This window comes from Podarcis vaucheri (genome assembly GCF_965113315.1).
Source record: "Podarcis vaucheri genome assembly, chromosome: 13".
Classification (NCBI taxonomy): domain Eukaryota; kingdom Metazoa; phylum Chordata; class Lepidosauria; order Squamata; family Lacertidae; genus Podarcis; species Podarcis vaucheri.
In genome coordinates, this window is record NC_138751.1 from 34,420,831 (window position 1) to 34,445,223 (window position 24,393).

The 24,393-nt window shown below is 42.5% G+C and overlaps 1 protein-coding gene and 1 long non-coding RNA gene across 6 annotated transcripts in view; one reads left to right on the top strand and one right to left on the bottom strand.

Moving 5' to 3' along the window:
- SKAP1 (src kinase associated phosphoprotein 1) overlaps positions 1-24,393 on the bottom strand; it is a 339,196-nt gene that overhangs the window by 123,329 nt on the left and 191,474 nt on the right. The gene's annotated exons all lie outside the window — the stretch shown is intronic.
- On the top strand, positions 14-11,697 carry LOC309517875. The gene is made up of 3 exons (XR_014213318.1): positions 14-476; positions 1,821-1,890; positions 11,297-11,697. It is a non-coding gene; the product is annotated as an uncharacterized lncRNA (long non-coding RNA).

A 24,393-nucleotide genomic window follows, 5' to 3' on the forward strand; every position in this document is an offset into this window, starting at 1 on the left:
ACCTTTACTCACCTCTAAGTAGCTAGCCAAGCATTTCGAATCAGGAAGTAATATTTCCTAGGCAATTCACATTTAAGAAGTACTAGAGATTATGTTCCCACTCTAGGAGAGCTGCTCAATTTCCTTAAATTAGCAGAATATTCTCTAGCTGTGAAATTTCAGGTCTCAACTCACTGAAATTGATTTTTACCCTGATGAAGGGTTTAGTATGTTTTATCCAAGAAGGGTGAGCTAGAGAGAGATCCTGCCTCTTTTTTTTTAACAATAACTTTTCTCTGTTGACAACACTTTTTTGCCTTTTTGTAGACTTTCTGAAAACTGCTGAATTCAGCTACCTTTTCAATACCTACTTTTCTAAACCTTTGGGATGCGGAAGAGATATGGATAAGAACTCTGATTAAAGACAAAACATTATCAGCAAAAAGCAATAAAAAAATATTGATCTTGTTTCCTGAATCCTACCTCTCAAAATATAAGTAAGTGACAAGGCTGCATAAAGAATACTGGATTCAAAAGCAGGAAGCCCTTCCTATTACCTGTTCAAAACCTGATAACACAATAAATCCAGGATGATGTTATAGATCAGTGGTTTATTATAAGCCATTAGTATGTGGCTATCTCTCTGAAAAGATCATCAGTGTTCACAAATCAGCTTTTTATCCAAGATTTCAGACCTTACAATATGACATTCAGGAGAAATGACTAAGCCTTAAAAAGGACTCTCTAAAGTCAGATTTCATACAGTGTGAATTGAAATGGTAACCCACAAATAACCTAACTGAAGGTTTCACTCAGAGACCCCCAACTCTCCCCCCCTCTCTCTGTGTGTATGTGTACACAGGATACCGCTAACCTGGTATGTGAAAGAACTGTTGATAGATGGAAACAGGTACCTAATATACTGATGATGGATACTTACAGATGGCCTATTGACTAGTATTTCAGTTGCAGAAACAGGTTTCTTTCTGGAAAAGAATCTGCTGTATACAGCAGCCTATTGTGGGTGAGCAGCTAGGCCACAGAACCTCAAGAAGGCTGTATTCAGTGATGTTGAGTGGGAACTTTTTTAGAACAAGGCCCTCTTGGCTGTAAATGCTGTGAACTCTCTCTCAATAAACTAAGGTGTACATATGTGTGAATAAACCATATTTCTAAGACACTGCAGTCTCTACTATGCCTTGATTTTTCAACGGAACCACAACCCTGGGTGAGCACCTGGAACCTCCCTGGAATCTTGCTACTGCTTGGCAGAGACTGGGGGTGGTGTGTAACAATAGGAAAATTCTTTTCTGTGGTCCCTTCCCATGTACCTGTTTATTGAGCAACCTGAATCTGTTGGCACGTGACTGAATCCCAGCCCCAAATAGTGAAAATTGGAAAGATTAACCCCATTAGTTCCTGATTGCTGGAGGAGGGAGAAACCTAGAGCCGTGTGTGTGTGTGCATGTGTGCATGTGTGTGTGTGTATACCTTTTAAGTTGAATGAGGAAAGCATGATGCTCACTGATTTATCTCGAGAGATACGGGCCAGTGTTTCAATCACAGGTATATATAAGCACACCAAAAACATATTGGAGCAAAACATACAAATGATATTCACTAGATTGTGCAGGCAGCCATCTAAGGTTAGCTAACTGTAAATCTCCCTACTTCCGTGAGGTGAATCCAGGCAATACTGCACTGTTCTTTCTGTCTCCAACCAAAAGGGCTATGTACAATGCTGATTGGCTGGCCCTTATGATACACCTTTCTGTCAATCACAAAAGTACCTTCCTGGAGTAACTAATTTCTTCTTCTTCACCCCTCCCTGCATAATTCAGATTTCCACCCCCACTACAGAAGTGTTAGGAGGGAGCCACCATTCCTCTGCATCCAACTACATCCATGACAGTAAGTTCACTGATTAAATATTTCTTCAGCATGTAAAAAACAAAAAAGCAACACTTGACCACCCCACAAGAGAATAAAATGCCAGCTTGTTCCCAGAATCATGGACTAGAATCTTTTCCCTTACTTCTAAAGTCAGTGAAGGGACCATCGCTGTCAGGAAAATGTGGGATTGTGGGAAGAACAAATATTTTAAATTCTGGTTTGACCCCCCCCTTGAACCAATCTTGTGGGATTTCATCACAATCCTTTCACTATTTGTATGGTAAAAACAGCAAGAAATAAAATCTAGCGTAGGAAATGGAAGTGCCAGTGAGACAGGCCCAGGGTCTCAACTAACATGGACATCTCAAAGAGAACAAGGCTGCATAAACACCACACATTTAAACCACTTTTAAAGCATGTGATTCCCCCCCGCCAAAAAAAATCCTGGGAACTGTCATTTACTCTCTCACAGAGTTACAACTCCCACCCATAACAAACTGCAGCTCCCAGGCTTCTTCAGAGGAAGTCGTGCACTGTACTTTAAACGTACTTTGCATGCATGGTGTGTATACATAGCTCAAAAGTCTAATTTCACAACAATCCTGTATTGTTAAAAAGCACTAGCATAGTATAATGCTGGAGCTGGCTCTTAGATACTATCTTCAGCCATGTTTGTCACACAGAAAAAGAGGGAAAGTTAGAGATGCTGAGATTCTTGAAATACACCTCATAAATGAAGAACTTCAGGTTGAACAGTCCCAGTGAACTCTGAAAGTCATAAAACGTATGGATTATCAGTTATGATTTGACAACAGAGGGAATCTGGTAGGCACTGAGTGATTGAAAAAGTTTTGAAAATAAAGCAAAAATTGCTCAAAACCTCAAAGGTGGTGTATTCATAAACAACTACTTTTGGTCTCATTTCAAAGTATATAAACCAAGTGAATTCTGGACTCTTTGAACAGAGAAAATGTGGCAACAGCCTGGTGCTCATCTGAGACCTCTTGAAGAAAGCAATTCCAAGTTTTATTTACCTAGAAGGAAGGAATAGATGTTCATGCCCAAAGTCAGCAAATTAATTGCTGCACACCTGTATTTTATACACTGGGTGTGCACAAGAGTTGAGGCAGATGGTGCTTCCAGATGGGGGCTTTATATCACAAATGGGTTACTTAGATCTAATTTTCATGGGTGTGTGATTGACACATTAGCTTGCACACATTCTGTTTTTCAGTCTTGGATAGTTATTCATATTGCACTGCTTGCTATCCACAGCAGTGGGCAGAACTTAACCAAATGTATCTGGGCTGTATTTTTGGTCCCTCTCCTCAATCACCCCCACCCTGCCCACCTGTACTATTTTTAATTCTGGGCCAGCCCTTGGTCATCATATTTTACAACAGGCAAAATTTGAGGCTTCCTTTTTTGGAGTGGGGTGCAATATCCAGTTGCAGTTTGTTTGGTGTGTGTTTTAAAAAAAGCAAACAAACATGGAGGACTTGCAGAAGAGAGATATTTAGCTATATCAATCTGCTGTATGGTTTGGTGCAGCTCGGAAAACATTCTGATGAGTTTACACAGCACTGGGAACTACAGATGTGTAATGGGTTACATTTGCTTACTGTGATAAAGGGAAACTGACATTTTGATGGTGGTGTCATGTGGACGCTGTGAAACTCTTGAGTGTATGAGCAGTACCAATTCCATAATAAGCCTGGCACCACCCTAGTTTGCCCCCCAAATTTAGCCTTGATGAGGTTCACTGTGCATTTTTTGGTTGATATTTTCTGGATACACACATATTCAGCTAATATGTACTGCTTCATATGATATTCACTGTCATTTGCTATTTGTGAACATCTCCCCCTTCGCTATTGATCTATTTTTTCTGCAATGCAGTTCTCCAACAGAACAGTGTGCAGAAATGCCGATATTGTGCATAAAAAGAGGCAATCAGCATTGAATTTAGAGACTACTCTGTATATACTTTGTAGAATGAAGGCAGAGGAAGTTGTTCCAATCCATCACTAATGAGCAGGGATTTCCTTGGAAAGGAGTGGAGCAAGCAGAAACCTGCTTGGACGTGTGCCTAGAAAGCGTGTGTTAAGTCAAAAACCACTCGGACCCATGCTTTTAGGCACGGCAGAAATGGAAATGTGAATGAGCCACACTTGTTTGCTCCACAAATGGGAGCAACCACAGCCTCAATCCTCACAACCTAAATCTCTAAGTGGAGGGAAGGTACACCTCGACTCTAGGATAACCTTCTTCAAGATGAATTCATCCATGTATTTGGGATGCAGAATAGGTTCTTTACTGAGGTCACACACAGGCTCTGAACTTCCTACCTTGGGTGCTCTACCTTGCCAGCTTTCTGGTGGCCTCTTTGAAGACTAGCATATGGCCTTCCTAGCTGTTAATTCTAGCTCACCTGACATACGAATCCTTGAATTTAAGCTATTCTTATTGCTGTGTCTTCTTTACAAGCTGCTATTGCTTACTGCTACTGTGTCTTTTATTGTACTTTAATGCTGATTTGTGAGCTATTTTAAACATTTTATTGGAAAGCCAGGATATAGTTATTTTAAATAAATAAGAAATAAATTTGGGATTAGAGGCAAGGGCACAGGCTGTGGTATTTAGGTAAGCTTCAGTCCCCTGCTTCCTTGATTTTTATAAACAATTCACTGCAAAAACTCAAGAGAATGAGTAATTTTCTGGCCAAGGTCAGTGCTATATTTTTAGAAGAAAGTGGTTTTAGTTCCAGCATGAAGGACTTTTCATTCTTTTTGAAGTTTCTCTGCTCAAGGAGGAGCGCTGCAAGTGCCAGTCAAGCTCTCTAACCTCCGTAAGCACCTCCTGGTACATTGCAAAAGATGGGGACAGCCACCAGTGCTGCTGCTGCTGCTGACGCCACACAAAGAATTTGTAACTCTGCATGTCGAGATGACATTTATAGGGCTCTCAAATTGGAAACTGTACATTTTATTACACTCCCTGTCAAAAAAATGCAGTTCCATCAGAGGTTAGAACGACAAGGGAAACCAACCAATCAATATTGGGGCCTCTAATATCTAGGCTGAACAAAAAATCATTAACCTGTTACTTTTATGATGGCGTTCTGCTTGAAATAAGGTACTTTAAAGTACTTTCCCATTCCCCAGATGATTTTTAAAGGAGAATCTTTCCTTTCTCCCTTCTTTTTCAGGCACCCATTGGGCTTAAAAGACTTGTTGGGTGGGGAAAAAGCAGCATATTTTATTTATCTATTTTGGATTTTTCTATCACCAGCCCTATGGCTGTTAATGCATAACCAAACATCCCAGTGGCAAGGGAGTAGCAGTGGTGATATTTTTTTACTTCATCACTCAATTTGTGTGACGTAGAGCAGGGAGAGTTGTTATACCTCTGGAACCAGACTAGTAATACAACCACTGGTGGTGTATACCTCTGGTAATGACAGGCAGAATTAGGAATGTTGTTTGGGATGAACTTGCGCAATTGAGGCATGCAAGACTTGCCACATTAGCTTCTTGAACATGGTTTTCCCTTTTCTTACTTACAAGATTCTTCCTCACGAAAACTTAGAAAGTAAAGGTTCCTATTATGCAGTTATTATATTTCCCCCATTCCTTGAGGCCTCAAGATGTGAAAATCTCTCCAACTCCACACCATTCCTGGAGCATTCCTTCTTTTCAGAATTTATTTCCACCCCAGTGTATACCAGGGGTGGGGAACCTGTGGCCTTGCTATGCTGTTGGGATTCCAACTCCCATCAGTCCCTACCAGTAAGGCCAATGGCCAGGAATGATGAGAATTGTATTCCACTATAGTCCAGCAATATTTCCAGGGTACAGGTTTCCCTACGCCTCCTTGAGTACATCTAAGTCTTTAAAAAGGGGGGGGGGGAGCACACCTAAATATTTAAAGTGTGGATGTGGCAAATAGGTGTTTGAAAACCTCCGACTTTCTTTGATATGTAACCCAGTTATTTATGGAATATCACTTGTGTATCTGCATAAACTATTTCATTGTACTTTTGGCTGCGTACACACCAACCCATTTGTAGAACAAAAATGTAGTTTTTCTCAATCTAGAATTCTTCATGCTCATCCTCAACATGCTGCTTTCAATCTAGATTGATTCTATATCCTGCTGTCCACAAACTGCTTTTCAGGGGCAAACAAATATTCAATAGATCTAGATTATGGGTAGACTGTGTAAAAAACAACAACATCCTAGTACTCAGTCTCCGTTGATTCTAGAAGAAAATGTTTGTATTCATCTTTTGTGTTTTGTTCTGCTTTTGTCTTGTGCACCACATTTACTTAAATAAGTAAACAAACAGAGGTACAGTTGTCACTGAGCCAGGACTGTCAACATGTTAAACTGGATGGCACAGTGGCAGGCATGTTTCTTCCCACACAGCCATCTCATTCACATGCAAAGTAGTGGTGGTGTCTTAATTTAAGAGTACAAGGTTTCCAAGGGAGAGGGGGTACTGTCAGAACACTTACACACCCGTGCATTCGTTCTTCTCAGATGCTTCAGATAGTTTCCCCTTGCGATGTGATGTTGCTGAAATTCATGATTACTTATTTCAATATACAAATTTGTCCAGCTTGTAATGTTCCGCTGCATTACAAATTGAGCATCATTTCCCTGAGATGTCTTTCTCCAACTCTACACATGGGTTGTCAGAGTTCAGCAGACCAGGTGCCCAGAGCCAGCTGCTCTGCAGAAGAGGCGTGTACACAAGTCCTTTAATACCATTTACTCTTGATGATTTTCTCATCGACTGTTGTGAACTACAAAAAACAGCCATGCCATAGCTAGTGTTACAGGGATTGGTTTGAGGACAGATGAGACCAAAGTAGCACACAGCACCAACAGCATGTGCCGCATTAGGAGCTGAGTGAGATCTCCAGGAAAACAAGTGAGCTTCACCCTCCCAATGCTCACTGAGAAAACTTTTAGATAACACTTCCAAAGAAAGTCACCGGGAATCTGACTGTACCTACTTTTTCTAAATTCCCAGCTCACTTATGGCATTAAGAGCTGGGAAGGAGGGAAGTCGTTGAAGAAACTGACAATGGGGAGGTGAAGCATGGGACAGAACAGGCTGAGCACTTCCCCAGGGGTAGCCCATCCTGTTTTGCCACCTGAGGTGAAACAGGAAGGTGCTCCCACCCCTGCCTCGCTTACCAGGGTTGTGTAGCAGCAGTGGTTTCTGTAGAGATCTTGTGGCACTCTCACAACATCTTGCCAGAAGCTGCAGCCATGTGATTCCTGCAGTGGCAGGTGGGGTGCCTGCAGGGGCACTGCCTCATGGGCTTCTGCCGCCTGAGGCAACTGCTTCAGTCCACCTCATGGGCAGGCCAGCCCTGCACCTCCCCCTCCAATATGCACTTTTTAATGTTAAAGTAAAACACTTGAACCCCACTGCTATATATATGAATAGGCTAGACACGTGAATTATGACCCTGTCACACCTTAACTTTGTTCTATGGCTTCCTGTTTAATGTACACACATTAGCAAATCCAGGTTTCTTGAACTGGATGGAATGGCCCCATGGCTCCCTTTCCTACCTGTCAAAGAATGTGTCTTATTTGTGTAAATGGTAGTCAGAGAAGGAAGGCCCCTGCTGAGTCTGAACCTTAACCGTGCTGACTATCTAGCTCATGTCATTTACAGATTCTACAAGACTCCTAAGCCCCATAAGACTGGATTCTTCCAAAATTTCTGGAAAACATGATGGAGAGGGAAACTAAGAATTTGTTGCACTCCTGCAACACTAGTGATCTCTCTTGTGCTTCCCCCACCCTAATCCCTGCACACATTAGCCTCTCATCGCAGCAACATTCAATGCTGTGAGAAATACTACCAACTTAATAGTAACAGCAGAAAAAATAAGGGAAACCTTACTAACTTAGGAAAAATTCATGGTTAAGGCCACAAATGAAGTGTGCTTAAGGTTGCCACATCAACATTTTAAAAATAAGGTATGTGATGATGAAGAAAGACTCTACCAAGAATATATAATAATAATAAAAAAATTGTCCAGTAGCACCTTAGAGACCAACTAAGTTTGTTCTTGGTATAAGCTTTTGTGTGCATGCACACTTCTTCAGATTTCGTGCATGCACATGAAAGCTTAAACCAATAACAAACTTAGTTGGTCTCTAAGGTGCTACTGGATATATATATATATATGCAGGTTTTGGTGTCTTCGGGTGTCTTCCCGTGTAAGAGTCGGGGTGTCTGTGCGACGTTTCGACGAGGTCTCACTCGTCATCTTCAGGCTGGTGCTTTCGGCTTCTTGTTACTGGAACAGAGCAGAATCTGGTGTTTGAGTTCCTATAAATACTGTTGAGGGGTGTGGTGTATAGCCTCCAACGTTCTGGGCAGAGAGGAAGTTCCTAGATTAGTGTGCCTTTTCTTCTTTTGTTCCTTAATTACTTGAGGGATATCTTGAGTGATTTCATGAGTGATATTCTGAATACCACTGGGTGGGTCATTAAGTGTAGATTAGTTGCTAAAGCTTTTGTGTCTTGACCTCTTGAGCTTGTGAAGAGTTTTTCTGAGAAGATGGCTGTGCTGCATTTAGTTGTGCTCTGGCTTGGCTTCGTGTATAGGGGCGAGCTGTGGTTTTGTGCCTTGTGCCAGCCAGATCTGTGTAGGGATTGCAGGGGGGTGCAGCATCCGGAGGTGCCACTATAGTTTGGCTACTGGATGGAGTCTGTAATATGTCTGTGGAGAGGGTCTGGGTTTGGGTCTGGTATGGTTGATTGGTGACGGCTGTATGGTTGATTGGTATAGCCAATATCCTCAGAAACCCAAAAGACAAAATCCAGCTGGAAAACCAAGGGGTCTATGAAATACCCTGCAAAGTCTGCCCAGCCACGTACATTGGACAAACAAACAGACGAATAAATGCACGTATCGCAGAACACAAGAATGCCGTCAAAAAAGAAGAAAAAACTTCCTCTCTTTTCCAACACATGAAAGAAACAGGACACGAAATTAATTTTGCAGATTCCAAATTGCTCTTTAACATGGAACATCACCACAAGAGAATAATCATGGAAGCCATCGAGATAGAGAAACACCCTCACAACATGAACAAGCGTGACGACACGTCCCGCCTGCCAGACATCTGGAAATTAGCCCTCCCCACAAAAACCGACACCAGAACCAGAGGCACACAGAACGCCATCACCAATCAACCATACCAGACCCAAACCCAGACCCTCTCCACAGACATATTACAGACTCCATCCAGTAGCCAAACTATAGTGGCACCTCCGGATGCTGCACCCCCCTGCAATCCCTACACAGATCTGGCTGGCACAAGGCACAAAACCACAGCTCGCCCCTATACACGAAGCCAAGCCAGAGCACAACTAAATGCAGCACAGCCATCTTCTCAGAAAAACTCTTCACAAGCTCAAGAGGTCAAGACACAAAAGCTTTAGCAACTAATCTACACTTAATGACCCACCCAGTGGTATTCAGAATATCACTCATGAAATCACTCAAGATATCCCTCAAGTAATTAAGGAACAAAAGAAGAAAAGGCACACTAATTTAGGAACTTCCTCTCTGCCCAGAACGTTGGAGGCTATACACCACACCCCTCAACAGTATTTATAGGAACTCAAACACCAGATTCTGCTCTGTTCCAGTAACAAGAAGCCGAAAGCACCAGCCTGAAGATGACGAGTGAGACCTCGTCGAAACGTCGCACAGACACCCCGACTCTTACACGGGAAGACACCCGAAGACACCAAAACCTGCATATATATATATATATATATATATATATATATATATATATATATATCGACTGCATCAGACCAACACAGCTACCTACCTGAATCTCTCACAAGAATGTCAGAGACAAAGCAAAATCAGATCCACCTGACTCCAACTGCAGATGCATAAGCCCTGATATTTTAGGCCAACACTCTCTCCATTGACACTAGAAAAGAGAGCTCCTGACCTCAGTTTCTTCTTCATTTTATTCATTACACCTGAGCTGCTCTACAGGCTCAAGTCTAAAATCTTCCAAGACCTCATATGAGACCAATCTAAATGCTTCGAAGTAATAAAGTTTCTTAACAGAAAACTTTTGCTTCCTGTCAGCAAGGTAAATAGATTACCATCATAAGATCACTATCACAAAACTTAGGCATACACAGTAACCCATTTTAAACACAAAAATGTAGAATCATTCATGCTCATCCTCAATATGTTGCTTTCAGTCTAGATTGATTCTAGATCCTGCTGTCCACAAGAGTGGGGGCAAGTCTGATTTTGTTTGATAACTGTCCCCTTGGTTAGGTTATCCATGCCCTTTCCTCCCCTCACATGCCCCAAGTGAATGATGAGCAAAGTGGTGGTCACTATCTAGGTACAGGTCTAACTGCAACGCCATTGGTCAGATGTATTCACATCTCCCATTGCCGAGACTGCCTACACCTGTTTTTATTTGTTTCAAATGGACACATTTATTTTCTGAATGAAACCAGTTTCTCAAGAAGCACTTTTCAGGGACAGAAAATATGGAATAGGTTTAGATTGTCTGTGGACTATATGGGGGGGATGGGACGGGACACAAGTACTCCATCTCCACTGAACCTAGAATAAGATGTCTGTGTGCAACCATATCCCAGCTTTTAAGAAAATATGCTTTTTAAAAGCCTTTATAAAAAATGTGAGAGATGGGAGCTGTATCAAGAAGGCTCCATGATACTGAAAGCAGGCGCTCTGAGCTAGATCTTAAGGTACTGGCCGGATTATATGCTAACACTCATTTATGTAACCTAGTCCCAAGCTGTTCAGGTTTTAAAAGTTAACAACCAGCATTTTGAGTTGTGCCCAGGATTGTATTGGTAAACAGTATTGGTTACAAAATCAGGATAGCATATTATGATCACCTGGCCGGCCCTCACCACAGCTGAGAGGCAGGATTCTGTACCAGATGGAAGTTTCATAACAATTAAGCTCATAGACCAGGGGTAGGCAACCTAAGGCCCATGGGCCGGATGCAGCCCAATCGCCTTCTCAATATGGCCCGCGGATGGTCCAGGAATCAGTGTGTTTTTACATGAGTAGAATGTGTGTTTTTATTTCAAATGCATCTCTGGGTTATTTGTGGGGCATAGGAATTAGTTCACCCCCCCCCCAAATATAGTCCAGCCCGCCACATGGTCTGAGGGACGGTGGACCAGCCCATGGCTGAAAAAGGTTGTTGACCCCTGTCATAGACTGTCACTTCTCTTTCAGCCTAACCTACCTCACACGGTTGTTGTGAGATACACCATGATAAACTCTTCTATGCTGCCCTAAACTTCTTGGAAGAAGAGTAGGATACAAACGTGAGAAATCAACATAAATCTGTTTTGGATTTTCACCCTGTAGGCTTGGATGCAGAACGTGCTAACGTTTAGAACCATTTGCATTTTGAAAGGGCAGCAAAAGGGATGAGGCACAGCAAAGTCACTGAGAAGGAAAAAAGAGAGAAGAGGAAAGGCAGATCAATTGGCACAATCCATCAAGCCACAAGAAGTCTAAATAATCCAGGGTATCAACCAGGCTGATATATAGCTGATTTCAACGAGAGGAACCCTTAACAAGGCAGCTGTTCCGATGGCTGCTGAATCACAAACTGTCTCAGCATACGCTGGATTGAGGCACGAGGGCTCAACTCCATTCATCACAGACCTGCCCTAATGACCGAGCTTATTAGTAAACATTCCATGGGCCTGACAATCCACAGCTGTGCATGGAGCAGGCTTCAGAGAGGCAGCTTCTGAATGTAAAAATAAAAAATAAAAAAATCTGAGTGTTGCCTTCCTGGCATTTATTTCAGTACTACTGAATATTGCCATAGCATCACTTTTGAAATACAATACAAGTGCTCCCTCCTTATGAAATAATTACTGTGATCCAGGATGCAATCTGCATGCTGAAACAGGTTTCTTCAGGCTGGTAGACTATAACATGCATCAGTCCAAATAACCAATCCATATAAATAAACAGCCAGTTCCCATCAAACTCCAGCATCACACCAACAAATGGAACTTGAGGTAGAGTAAGGAGTGCAGCTATGTATATGTTGGTTCAAGTCTCTGTGGTTTCCCATAGCTCCACTGGGCAAAGAAAATGGGATGCAATCTAGGAGATGGCTGAGGTGTGGCAAAAAGATACCTTCATCTCAGGGGCAGATATAGCTTCCACCCTACGGTCCCCACCTGCATCTCTGTACTTTCTTCCATGATTCCCTCTATTCCCTCTATCTGCAAATTCTAGCAGCTGTTTCTAGGAGAAAGAGTTAAAACAGGGCCATTGAGAAAGAAGAGGGCAGTGCCAGCATGCTCAGCAGAATCCTGGGGCTTGCAGAACTACAAATATTCTTTAAAAATCAAATGGGTAGCCTTAAACAAACAAATGAAACGCTGAGGAAAGAGGCTTTTCAGTTGCCATGGAAAGTTGAGAGTCAGTTGGTAAAGAAAAATGAAAATTTTGGGTGGGTAGTAGGGATGGTTTTGGTTTCTTTCAGTTTCTAAATCCAGTTCCCCACATTTCCACATCCATTTGGATTTTTTTCCTTAAAAAAGTCCTCATGAAAATTCATCAGCATTTTTGTGTGAATTTACCCTAATATATACATGTTTGTATGCCATTTTCACTCATGTATATTTTTCTACACATGATTTGGAGAACTGTTTTTCAAAATTCAGAAGGATGTGAAGTTGGAAGCATGTGTGTGTTGTGGTTCTTGTATTGTTTTGGAAAGTGCAAATTAGGTAGGTTCACTTTTAAATGTGAAATTAATCACATTTCTTCCCCATCCCATGGGGAAAAGTGGAAAACACTGCTTGGAGGAAATGGCTGACTGGAACTCTGAACAGAAATACTCCTGTAAAGTGAAAGGATACACTTACACATTTGATTGGAGGCCTTACATGTATAAGTGAACAGGCTACCATTCATTTATAGGAGGAAAAATAAAGTACTGCACTAGGAGACAAAGTTGCGCTGGGAGCAAAGCCTACTTGCCATTCTGAAAGAGGTCCCAAGAGGAAAGATACAATCTTTCCCAGTGCAATAGGGCACACAGAAACAAATGGCACCGTCCTACACAGGCATCTATGTAACATAGAGTCCCTCTCTCGACACACAATTATCACCTGTCATAAAGATAAGTACTTCGATAGGAAAGAATCAAAAAACCACAAACCCTTCATTCCCTGTCCTGCTGAGGATGCCAAGACCTCAAACATGTAGACAATGGTCAGGCATCCTTTGCAAAACACTTCAGAGCAGCTATAATGCAACATACAGTCCCTCACTTAGCAAAAGTTCCCTATCCCCCCACCTGGCCCCCTGCCCTCAGCCATGCACCTGCAGGTCTATAACCCATCGGATTAGCTGAAGGCTGCCTGATTGCTGCAGTTTCAATGGCTTGTTGAGACCATCGATTGCCGGTCATGTCACCAGGAGAAAAGGATTAATAACGGATTGCTCAGGTTGGCTCAATACTGCTGATAGCGCCTGACAAAACACCGTTAGTAGCACTCCCGCCGGGACACTCTCTATGTAGGGGAGCCACAAGGAACATCATTCATGGTTTTGCAGAACAATGATTAACTCCAGATCTTCGCGCCAGGGGTGGGGGGGATGAGGGGAGTCTCAACAAATAGTTACTATTATTTCCAAATAAATTCTGCTCCTTCTGTTCAGTTCATTGCTGTTTCAGGCAGAGGCCTTTAGAGAAAGAGAGAGAAAGATACCTGCTAGGGAGAAGATGCATTTTCTTTCAGGCCCCTTGATACTGTATAATCTGTCCCACAGGAAACATAGCTCTCAAACCCTTCTGAAATCTTGTTTAAAGAAAGCCATCAATTTGGTAAATTGGTTCAAGTTGGGTGTGTAGGAGGAGGAACCCAGAATCTGGGGAAAGCAACACAGAGATGGCAATCAGAAGGCTGGTGCTGACTTTATGACAGGCCTGGGTTTCCAAGCCTATGGCTGACCCTTTCCTCTCAGCATAATTTTTGTAAACTTTCCATGCCAGCATAATTCAGCAAAAGACTAAGGTAGGCCTTGGAGTTGACAGCTAGATCTTAAAATGGTGTTCTCTGTATGCAATTCATTGCCACTCACCATTGGGCAAAGTTAATGTGCAACCTCTGACATGAACTAATATGTAAAAGCTCACCCCCCTTTTTCTGCTTGTGCTAATTGTGACTCCCCATCACTAGTAAATCTGTGGCTGTAAGGAAAAGTGAGCTATGTTGCCCCATAGCTTCTTAAAGGGGTTTTAGACAGCAGGGACAGGAAAGCCCTCTGCTTGAGAGACCACCACTGCCAGCCACAGCACAAATCCTATAACAGAACTCCTTGGGCTGATGTAGACTAAGTTACTTATAATTAGTTCCCACTGAAATAAAAGAGGCTTGAGTCATTACTAACTTGCTTCATTGATTTCAGTGGAATTAAATACAACTAACTTCCATACAGTGCAGTCCTGTGCATGTTTGCTCACTCAGAAGATCCATTGAGTTCAGCAGGCCTTGCTCCCCAATGTAGAACTAGCATTGGAAACAACTCTCAAGTTTTAAGCACTACCAATTTGAATGTTTCCCTAATTGTTACCACAATGGGGTGGCTTTATTTTTCTTCATCACACACTGTTTTGGAGCACGGACATTTATGTTTATATCCAGTGCTTTTTTTCTAAAAAAAATGTTTAGGGGTACTCACATTTTCCTACTCATATTGAAACTGCTGTTTAGTCATCTTACTTGTGTTCGACTCTCCATGACCCCATGAACTAGAGCATGCCTTGGAAACTCTCACTTTCTTCTCAAAGCTTCTCCTTTTTTATGTCCATGGAGTTTTCTTGGCAAAATACTGGAGTGGTTTGCCAGTTCCTTCTCCAGGTGGATCACATTTAGTCTAAACTCTCAGCTATGACCTGTCTATCTTGCGTGGCCTTGCATGGCATAGCTCATAGCTTCTTGGAGTTATTCTAGCCCCTTCGTCACGAAAAGGCAGTGATCCATGAAGGGGCATATTGAAATACTGCCTCTCAATGAGGCCAAACTTAGATTCACAAAATGTTTAGGGGTATGCGTCCCCCCGCGTCCCCCCAGAAAAAAGCACTGTTTATATCTGCTTATGTGCTATTTCTTGAACACAACTAAAACGAGACAGCAAAAGCACCAGCACTCACTGCAACCTTGGACTGGAGACAGATGCAACCAATGTGGTATGACAAACACATCACTGTAGTCAGTGTTATCTTTCTAGAAAAAGAGGTGCCAAAACTCACAATGAACACCTCCCTTGTTCTCTTAGAATGGTGTCCACCTGAGAGGTGCTGGACCTCACTGGAGAGGTGCCCGAACTGAGTTCCGGCTGGGAAAAAAGCCCTGACTATAGTTCATCAAAGCCTACATGAACTGTTAGTCCAATGACAACAGCAGGACAAAACAAGTATGTATTTTGCGGGTGGGAAGCGTGGGCCCACCAGATGGACTCCAACTTCCACCAGCCCCAGCCAGCTAATGGTTATGGATTATGACTATCCAAAGGGCCACAGACTCCCCATCTCTGTTGCACAATGGGAAATGATGCCTTTATTATACCACCTTCAACTCTTAAAAAAAACAATTATCTGTATCCAACCTGGGAGACAAATGAAGTTCAACCAAGAAGCATGAATAACAAGGCACTTAAGACGACACATTTACAAAAGCCAAGTGTCCCACAAAAATATCACAAGACACATCACATATTTAAATGGTGGCCAATTTCAGAATTAACTGAAATTACATGGAATTGCCATTGAAAAAATCTATATTTTCTCACATCAGTTGAGTCAACTTCCCATGATTCTCTGTTGTCAGCTAAATGTTTCATGATGGAAAAAAGTAAGAAATTTCAATCAACAAAAATTTGATGCACCTTTCAGCTGGTAGTATCTGTTCTGAGAATTTGAAGGGGTGTCATGGCCAGCCACTGCTTGCAGTACATACACTTAGGCTTTGCCACCACTAAGCAGGTTTTCTAATCTTTAAAAATATGTATTTTGGAAATTCTTCAAAACTTGTTTGGCTAGGCAACGAAAGGAATGTGTACCCATACCACAAGAAGAAATGCCTCTCTTAAACCATTCTCAACTCAACCATTGTCTTGTCTCCAGCCTTAGGAGAGGCAAATCCATCCCCACCCCTTCCTATCTGTCCGTTAGCTCCTAAATTTCTGCACAACAAGCGCCTTTCTGCCCTACAGTAATCGCAGCCTTTCGAGCGCGAAAGGTGAACGTTCCGCATCCCCATACTCTGGACACAATTACATTTACACATAACACCCCCCCTTTTCCTGTCATGATCTTTCTGCCTGACATCTCATCTGTCAGCGGCCCATCGCCGGCCATGGATCCAGTGACCTCCCCCTGAATAAAAAGAGGAAGGGACAGGGCAGTAAATCCCATCCCCAGAGCGCATCAGCGCGGCAGTAAATTGGAATCCTCTCCGTGCCCCCTTTATTATCACACTCACAGCATGAAGTTATGAGCCTCCACACAGCTCCTGCTATAAAAATGTGATGGATGGGAGGGAAACCTCGGGGAGTTAATCTATTCTCCCATTAAATTTTACTTTAATTGGTCTTTGAGTCAATCAGAAGCTCACTAGACAGTGAATTAAGGAAAGGGGGGAAAGAAGAATGAAATGGGTAGGACGACGAAAAAAGGGGTGTCTTTTAGCAAGTCAGATGATAAGGATATCAGTAGCTGTAGCTGAACCCAATACCTTCCACCTTGAGTAGTAGCAGTATCTTTAGAGACTCATGCAGCTGCCTTTCCCAAGCCTGATACCCAAGATCCATTTAATAAGCAGAGATGTGAGGGGTGGAATTGGAGGCCTGAGACTAATGAGCTATGCTCGTCACTAGCAAGGAGAACCACAAAATCACATTTCTGAATACGTGAAGCTGCCATATACTAAGTCGTACCATTTCCCCACCTAGCACACCCTATACAAACAGGCAGCAGGTTTCAGACAGGAATATGTCCCAGCCCTACCTGGAGATGTCAGGGATTGCATCTGCAAAGCACATGCTGCATCACTGAGCTACAACCCTTGCTCACATATAGAAACATAGGACCCTGACTTAAACAGAGTCAAGTCACTGGTCTATCTAACTCAGGATTGTCTACACTGCTGGCAGTGGCTCTCCAGGCTCTAAGACCGGGCTCATCCCCAGCCGCTACCTGAAGAAGGATTGAAGTTGGGACCCTTTGCATGGAAAGCATGTGCTCTTCCAGTGAGCTGTGGCCCATCCTCATGAGTCACGCAAGGGCTATTGTAGCCATTGTAACATTAAGACAGGGAAGGATAACCAAAGTACTCTACGATTTTCTTTCTCAAAGAATGACATGGACCTCCGCAAAGGAAGTAAGAGGAATTTCTGCTATGGGAGACTTAACCACCCATAGTGCTTGCTACAAAAAGGAAGAGCACAAGAGCTGAAACCACAGTGGAAGACCCCCTGTCCCCACTCCACTATAGGATGGGTGTGTATGTGTGCCTGTGGCAGAGAGAGAAAGAGGGAGGGAGGGGCTGGTGGCAATGTAATAATGCACTTAGCACATGCTCAGGGGCATTCTCTTATGATGTCAAACAAACCAAGGGTGAACACTAGCATCTAAAACCGGCTCTTTGAGAGAGCTGTAACAAAACTCTGGGCTCCAATCAAGCCCTCTTCTCTACCCCTCTTCCTACCTTTGTATGTGTATTTCCCCCCCCCCCCCAACTAAGCAATGCTTTCCATTGCTTCTCCCCAAGTGCATGGCTGCTGCTTTGGGATGGTTCTGTGTAGTCCAGACCACATTGTGCCACACACTCTGAAAGGATGGAGCCCCCATATAACTTAACAGCTTGCATACTTCTGCGTTAACTAAATTACACCACATGTGAACAATTTACTGCCATCCGCACTAAACGGTTACAAAAGTTTATAATGGTTATAAAAGTTTTAGAAATAAACAAACTATCTAACAATGTCTGCAAAATCCCCCGGAAGGGAAACTATTATGTTAAAAAGTTTCAGCTGAAGGAACATGGGTAGGCATGGTATGTAAAAATCAAGAAAGCAAAGGTACCCAAAGTGCCCCCCAAAATGTACTGTGTTTGTTAATGCCCAATGTTTTTTGTAGAGAGGGGGTCTTTCTTCTGGGGCAATCTAAAACACATACAATTATACATAAAAATAATTTGGAATCTGCCCTCCCCCGCAAATTTGATGCATCCTAACCAATGAATTCACTTTAGAACACCTGGTTAAACATTACACTTTAACTCAAACTCACACCTGCAAAATAAAAAACTGTTGCTAATATAAGCTACATTTATTAACATAAAAAACTTAAATATTTGTTGAAAGGCTTTAGCTCAGTGGTAGAGCATCTGCTTTACACACAGACGATCCCCCGTCTGAAACCCTGGAGAGACATTGTCTGTTAAGGCTCATCCATATTTACCTTTCACCCCATGCTTTCTAGGCAAAGGTCTGTGCTTTAAAACTTGGTGTCTGAGTGCTTTTCTTGGGTCCCACCGCTTTCCCCAGGAAAACCTGCTCTTTACTGCTGAATTGGAACAAATAGCAATTTGGGTTTTCCATGGATTGCCATTTGTTCCTATTCAGTGGTAAAGAGCAGGTTTATGGGGTGCAGGGGATACAGTTTAAATTTTCAAAAAATGTTTTGGGGGATAAAGCTGTATTTTATACCACCTGTACCCCCAACTTGTCTCTTTACTTACATGTTTTGATTCATTTGTGGACCTACGAACAGCTCTTATTGAAATACCTACAGAGAGTGAGGCCTGGTCTACAACTGCATTAGAATGAGGTGATACAGTGAACCATACTGCTTCAGACTGCCTGACAGCAGTGCCATTTGTGAAAGCTCCTACATTAAAAAAATAAGATTAAAAAAACCCCTAGCTGTAAAAAACTAGCCATCAGGGCTAAGGTTCTAGTTTTGTCTATTCCCTCCTATGCTGGCTTTCTACTTGCAGAAAGTACTTTTTGTTTTGTTTTACCCAGATAAGTATTGAAAAATATAATACACACACATACACACCCTGCAGTTTTACCTTCCACTGTACCATTTCAGGTGCTCTACCACTTCAGTCTTTTGAATATATAGACCAAGCCTGAAGCACCAAAGGCCACCAGCACAAGGGAATCCTGGTCACTGAGAAGAATGTCACCTCTGCTCAAGTTTAAAATTATATTATTTATGTGCTTGCCTGAGTACTGAAAAGGGTGAGCAGGCATGCTTTGAAGAAAAAGAAAATAGCAGAATAACAATAAAGAACTGGTTGAGAGGGACTTGCAATTGGCAGTACTATTATTGATACTATCCAATAGACACTTATTATACAGACAAAACCATGAGTCCTTTGAAAATTGCATGCAATAGTTGCACTTGTTGTTGTTTAGTCGTTTAGTTGTGTCCGACTCTTCGTGACCCCATGGACCAGAGCACGCCAGGCACTGCCTAGGACAAAAATAGTTGCACTACCTAGGACAAAAAACCTCGCTATTTCTCAACAACTGCACTTAGTGGTTCAAGTGTTGGGAAACTGTAATTTACCAATAAGTGGTAATGTTCTCAGGAATTACATTTTTAAAGCAAGTGGATCACTGTACATTCTGCCTGCGTAAAGCAAAAATAATCGCCAAAGTTTGGAAGATGGCAGAGATAACTAAACTGAGTACATTTACCTTAGAGATGGCAAGCAGAAAGCAGGAAATTTTCCATTGAATTGGGCCCCCTTTCATCAATTTTATGGATAGATGCAGGCTGCACTTTGACAGATTCTAGAGTTTTATATTATTTAAATAGATTCTGTGTTGTTCAGTGACAATGGAATGGTTTGCAACTTAAATGAATTACATGGCATCCTTGTAAATGAAGTCACAGAAGTTTATTAGCCTGCAAAATGAACACTGGCTTGCTTTTGGGGGGAGAATGGCAGAGGAGGGACAGACAGCCTCCTGCTTTCCCTCCTAGCAGCCCACTTAGTTTCTGCTTGCTCATAAGAACTTAAGAAGTGTCTGCTGGATCAGGCCAATGGCCCATGTAGTCCAGAAGCCCTGTTCTCATAGTGGCCAACCAGATGCCTATGGAAAGTCTGCAAACAGGACCTGAGCACAATAGTACTCTCCCCTTCCATGGTTTGCAGCAACTGGTATTCAGAAACATTACTGCTGCCAACCATGGAATTCTTCCTTTTGGAACCAGATGCATGCTTCCATACATGGTTCTGCCTCGTTCTGTAAATATTTCTAATAGTAGTATATTTTGCATTGTTAATTACCATGATTAATTTGCATTCAGAAACAGGACAGTAAGTAGGGAATACAGATAGCTACTTCAGTCATGACTTGCTTCTGATATGGATAGCACTTATGCCATTTGTAATATATTGTGTGTGAACTGTGGGTGTCATATAAAAAATTATATTTCTTTCACTATCTGTACATGCATTTGGAAGAAATACTATGAAGTAGACATAGATGTAGTTCTTACATGATGTACACATCATCTGCACATGAAATACAGAAGTGCTGCCAGTGCAGCAGGAAGTTTATCATCATTGGAGCCACTCTAATACATATTCTTGAAAGTACTCTGTAGGCAACAGCCCACAAAAAAATTCCCAAACAGCTTCCCACATTTGGTGTATACCTACATTCATATTAGTGCAACCTTGGAGGAAACATGGGGAAATGGCCACTCAGCAAGTACCAGGCTACAAATACCAGGAACATTTCCAGGCTACAAACTTCTATATGACTTTAACTTTCATGCCTTTCCACAAAGAATCTTGGAAGTGCAGTTGGTGAGGATGCTGAGAATTCTTTCAGTGTATAGCAACACTATGGATTTTGCTTCCACCAGATGTGGCAATGACCACCAACCCTGATGGCTTTAAAATGGAATTAGACAGATTCATGGAGAATAAGAGACCCAATGCTTAACTATCTGTCACGGTGGTTGTATGCCATCTCCAGGATCAGAGGTAGCATGCTTTTAAATACCTGTTTCTGGGGAAGCATAGCAAGAGATGGTTATTATGCTCATGCCTTGCTTGTGGGCTTCTGAAAGGCATCAGGTTGGCTACTATGGAAAACAGGGTGCTACATTAGATACGTATTTGGTCTGATCCAGTAGGTCTCTTCTTATGTTCTCTATTAAATATGCCTTGCCCCTCTCACAGAACTATAGTTCCCAGGATTCCCTGGGAGAGAAAGCGTTGGCCAAAATTGTTTAGGTTTGTGGTACAGATCTGCAAAAGCCAACAAAAACACAAGTGATACTACAAGTCCCACTTCAGAGGGTTACACATTTTAGCTTTGCTTAGCAGCCTAGCCAACCATTATTTGTGGTCCCTGCTGAGCACTCCCCTCACTAAGCTCTGATACATGTAAGGAACTCAGGGAAGGTAGAAACAGCATGAAGGAGTCGCATTGCTTCCCCCCCCCTTCTCTAAAGCCCAGTGTGACAAGGCCACTCTGCTCTCCCCAAGTCCTCTGTGTGCACTAAACAAATGGGAGGGAATGGAGGCTTATCCATTCTCACTTTACACTGGACTTGTAGCTGGTGGAAGCAATCCAACTTTTTCTTCCTGCTTCTCCTAAGGCCAGTGCAGGGGTCTGCAACCCGCGGCTCCGGAGCCGCATGTGGCTCTTTTACACCTTTGCTGCGGCTCCGGGGCGGATACTAGCAAGGGGAGGAGGCGCATTGTGCGCCCGACACTCCCCACTGTGGCGGGCGCTGTACTGGCTGTGACGTCGCATGGGGGCGGTGCGTGCATTAGTCACACACCGTCCTGACGTCACCTTCCCACCCGCTGTCAGATCACGGCTCCGGAGATATATTTGTTTTAAATGTCGCAATGGTTTTGCGGCTCCCAGTTTTTTTTTCTTCAGAAACGGGTCCAAGTGGCTCTTTTTGTCTTAAAGGTTGCAGACCCCTGGGCCAGTGTAAAGTGGGAGTGTTTTGCTTCCAGCAGAAATATTGCATCCTCCTTAAGAGTTCTCAGCAATTCATGAAAAACTCAATGTGCTGGGAATTTTCTAGGTCAAGGATCGTTGCCAGAAAGGATGGCTAATTCACCAATGGCCACCCAGTGACTGAATTTATCGACTCTTGGTTCATTTCTGCACAGTATTACTATACGCCTATATTGAGTGTGATAACCCAGATAAACCTTCAAACTCCCATTTAAACCTGGAAAGTGAATTTAAGCAGCTGGGGGCAACTGTTATTATAGAAAGCCAGGTAGCTTCTTGAAATCTGCGCATACCGGTATGTACATTGCATAAAGAGATCTGATACACTTCAAATTTTGAAGCTAAAGCATTAAGATCTTGATAGTACAGTAATATGCATTGCACACCTTGAATGAAGAGTATGTGCAGATATAACAAATGAGTTAATCTCTGCATTTATTTGGATGCACACCCACAGCGTGTTAGGTAAGAGGCAAAGCTGGTGCAAAGCTGGAAAGCGTTTCAACCTCAGCATAAGCCATTTAAGAATTAAAGCTGACTATATTCCTGCAAAGAATTTGTAGAGCTTGTAATACCTCGCATTTTTGAATTTTATGGGCTCTGATGTTAGTTGTCATGTCAGCTGTCAGGGCCCATTTACAGACTCCCAGAAAAAACTTCCTTTCTTCTTGGTGGCTTAAAGGAGCGAGTGGGATATAAAAACCAAACATCGTAGCAAAATAGATATATCTATATACCCCACAGTAGAAAGAAAGTGAAAGCAGAGCATAATGGGAGGTGAATAAGAACAGCCAGTGCCTCCATTCCAGGGTTGACAGCTAGAGTTTATGCCCCAGAATATATGATAATAAGGTTTTATGGGAGTGAGCCCCAGGGATCGACGGTGTCTCCGTAAACATCAGACTTTGGGGAAAAGGCAGACTTTGAGCAATGGACTCAGTTCATAGCTCTTGATAAAAAAAGATATAAAAATGTAAGCCTGGAGAGGCAAAAACCTCTATCTGCTATAAGGGGCATTTAGCCGTAATCTAGTCCTGGCAGTTGTGTAACCATGCAAATGTAATGAAGGAAAGGGAGACCCTTACTTCTGCAGGGGACAGTTTTACTCTTTCAAACAGAATATTTCTAAACTTCAAAGAGGCTTGCTCTCATGCTGGGGTAGGAATCACACTGTGTTCAGTAAAAAGTAATGCTGCAGGCCATTTTCACCTGGCCTAGGGGGCAGGGCCCAGACTCACATTGAACAGCTAAAAGAGGCTCCTGGGAGGCCAGGGGGACATTGCTGGAACAACTCTTAGGCTGGGGCAGCTGGCTAACACGCTTTAAAATGTTTTAAAAGGTTCTAATTTTGGTCCCTCTGTTTCATTTTGTCGGGTTGGTGTTAGTTAAATATTTAGTTGGGGTTGGCGGTTATTTTAATTAGGGTATAACTGGAAATTTTATTACTGTTGTTATTGTTTGTTTGTTGCTTGTATAGGATATTTTAGGTTTTTTTAATGTTTGATGTTTTGTTGTGTTTTTATATATGTTGTAAGCCACCCAAAGTGGCTGGGGAAACCCAGCCAGTTGGGTGGGATATAAACTATTATATTATTATTATTATTATTATTATTATTATTATTATTACTTTAGAATCAAAAACATTATTTTGGAATAGTGGGGCATTACTGGGGGTGGGATAGGAAGCCTAGTACAACCTGTTTGTATTTTTGAAAGGAATACCATTTCCTACTCTATTAAACTTTTTAAAAGTTGGATAACTATCCCGAGAGCAAAATTATTGGCAGCTGGGTTGGGGGAGGGGAATGCATTACTGAAGGAAGGAAAGCAGCTTTGTGAGGCAGGAATTTGCAGGGTGTGCAGGAAGAGAAAAGGTTTCTCCAAATTTATTCCCCTAGCTATTCCACCCATGAGGTTTTAAACATTCAAACTGCATTTGAAAACTTATCGGGTCTGCCTGGATAGCTCAGTTGGTTAGAGCGTGGTGCTGATAATACCAAGGCATAGCTGTCAACTTACAGATTTGAAAATAAGGGACCAGCAGCCTTGAAAATAAGGGACCAGCAGCCAAAATAAGGGACCTGCAGCCTCACCTGTTCCAGGCACTCCAGTCTTCCTGTCCTCCTGCAGTCTGGTCAAACTCATGCTGGGTAGCTTCAAGAACATTGTCCAACCAACTTTGTAACCAGAGGTTCAACTGAGTAGAATCTGAATCACAAGCACCACAAGGTCTATGCAGCCTCAACTTAAGACGGCTCCCCGGCCTGGCTTTGCACTGCAAAGTTTGCAGCAGCACGTGCAACAAAATGGCGTCCAGCATTCAAAACCCCCCTCAGCTTGCATTAACTAGCCACACACAAGGCATGCAAGCTCCACCCCCCAGTCGTTCTTAGACTTCTTATTGGGTGAGCAACACAGCC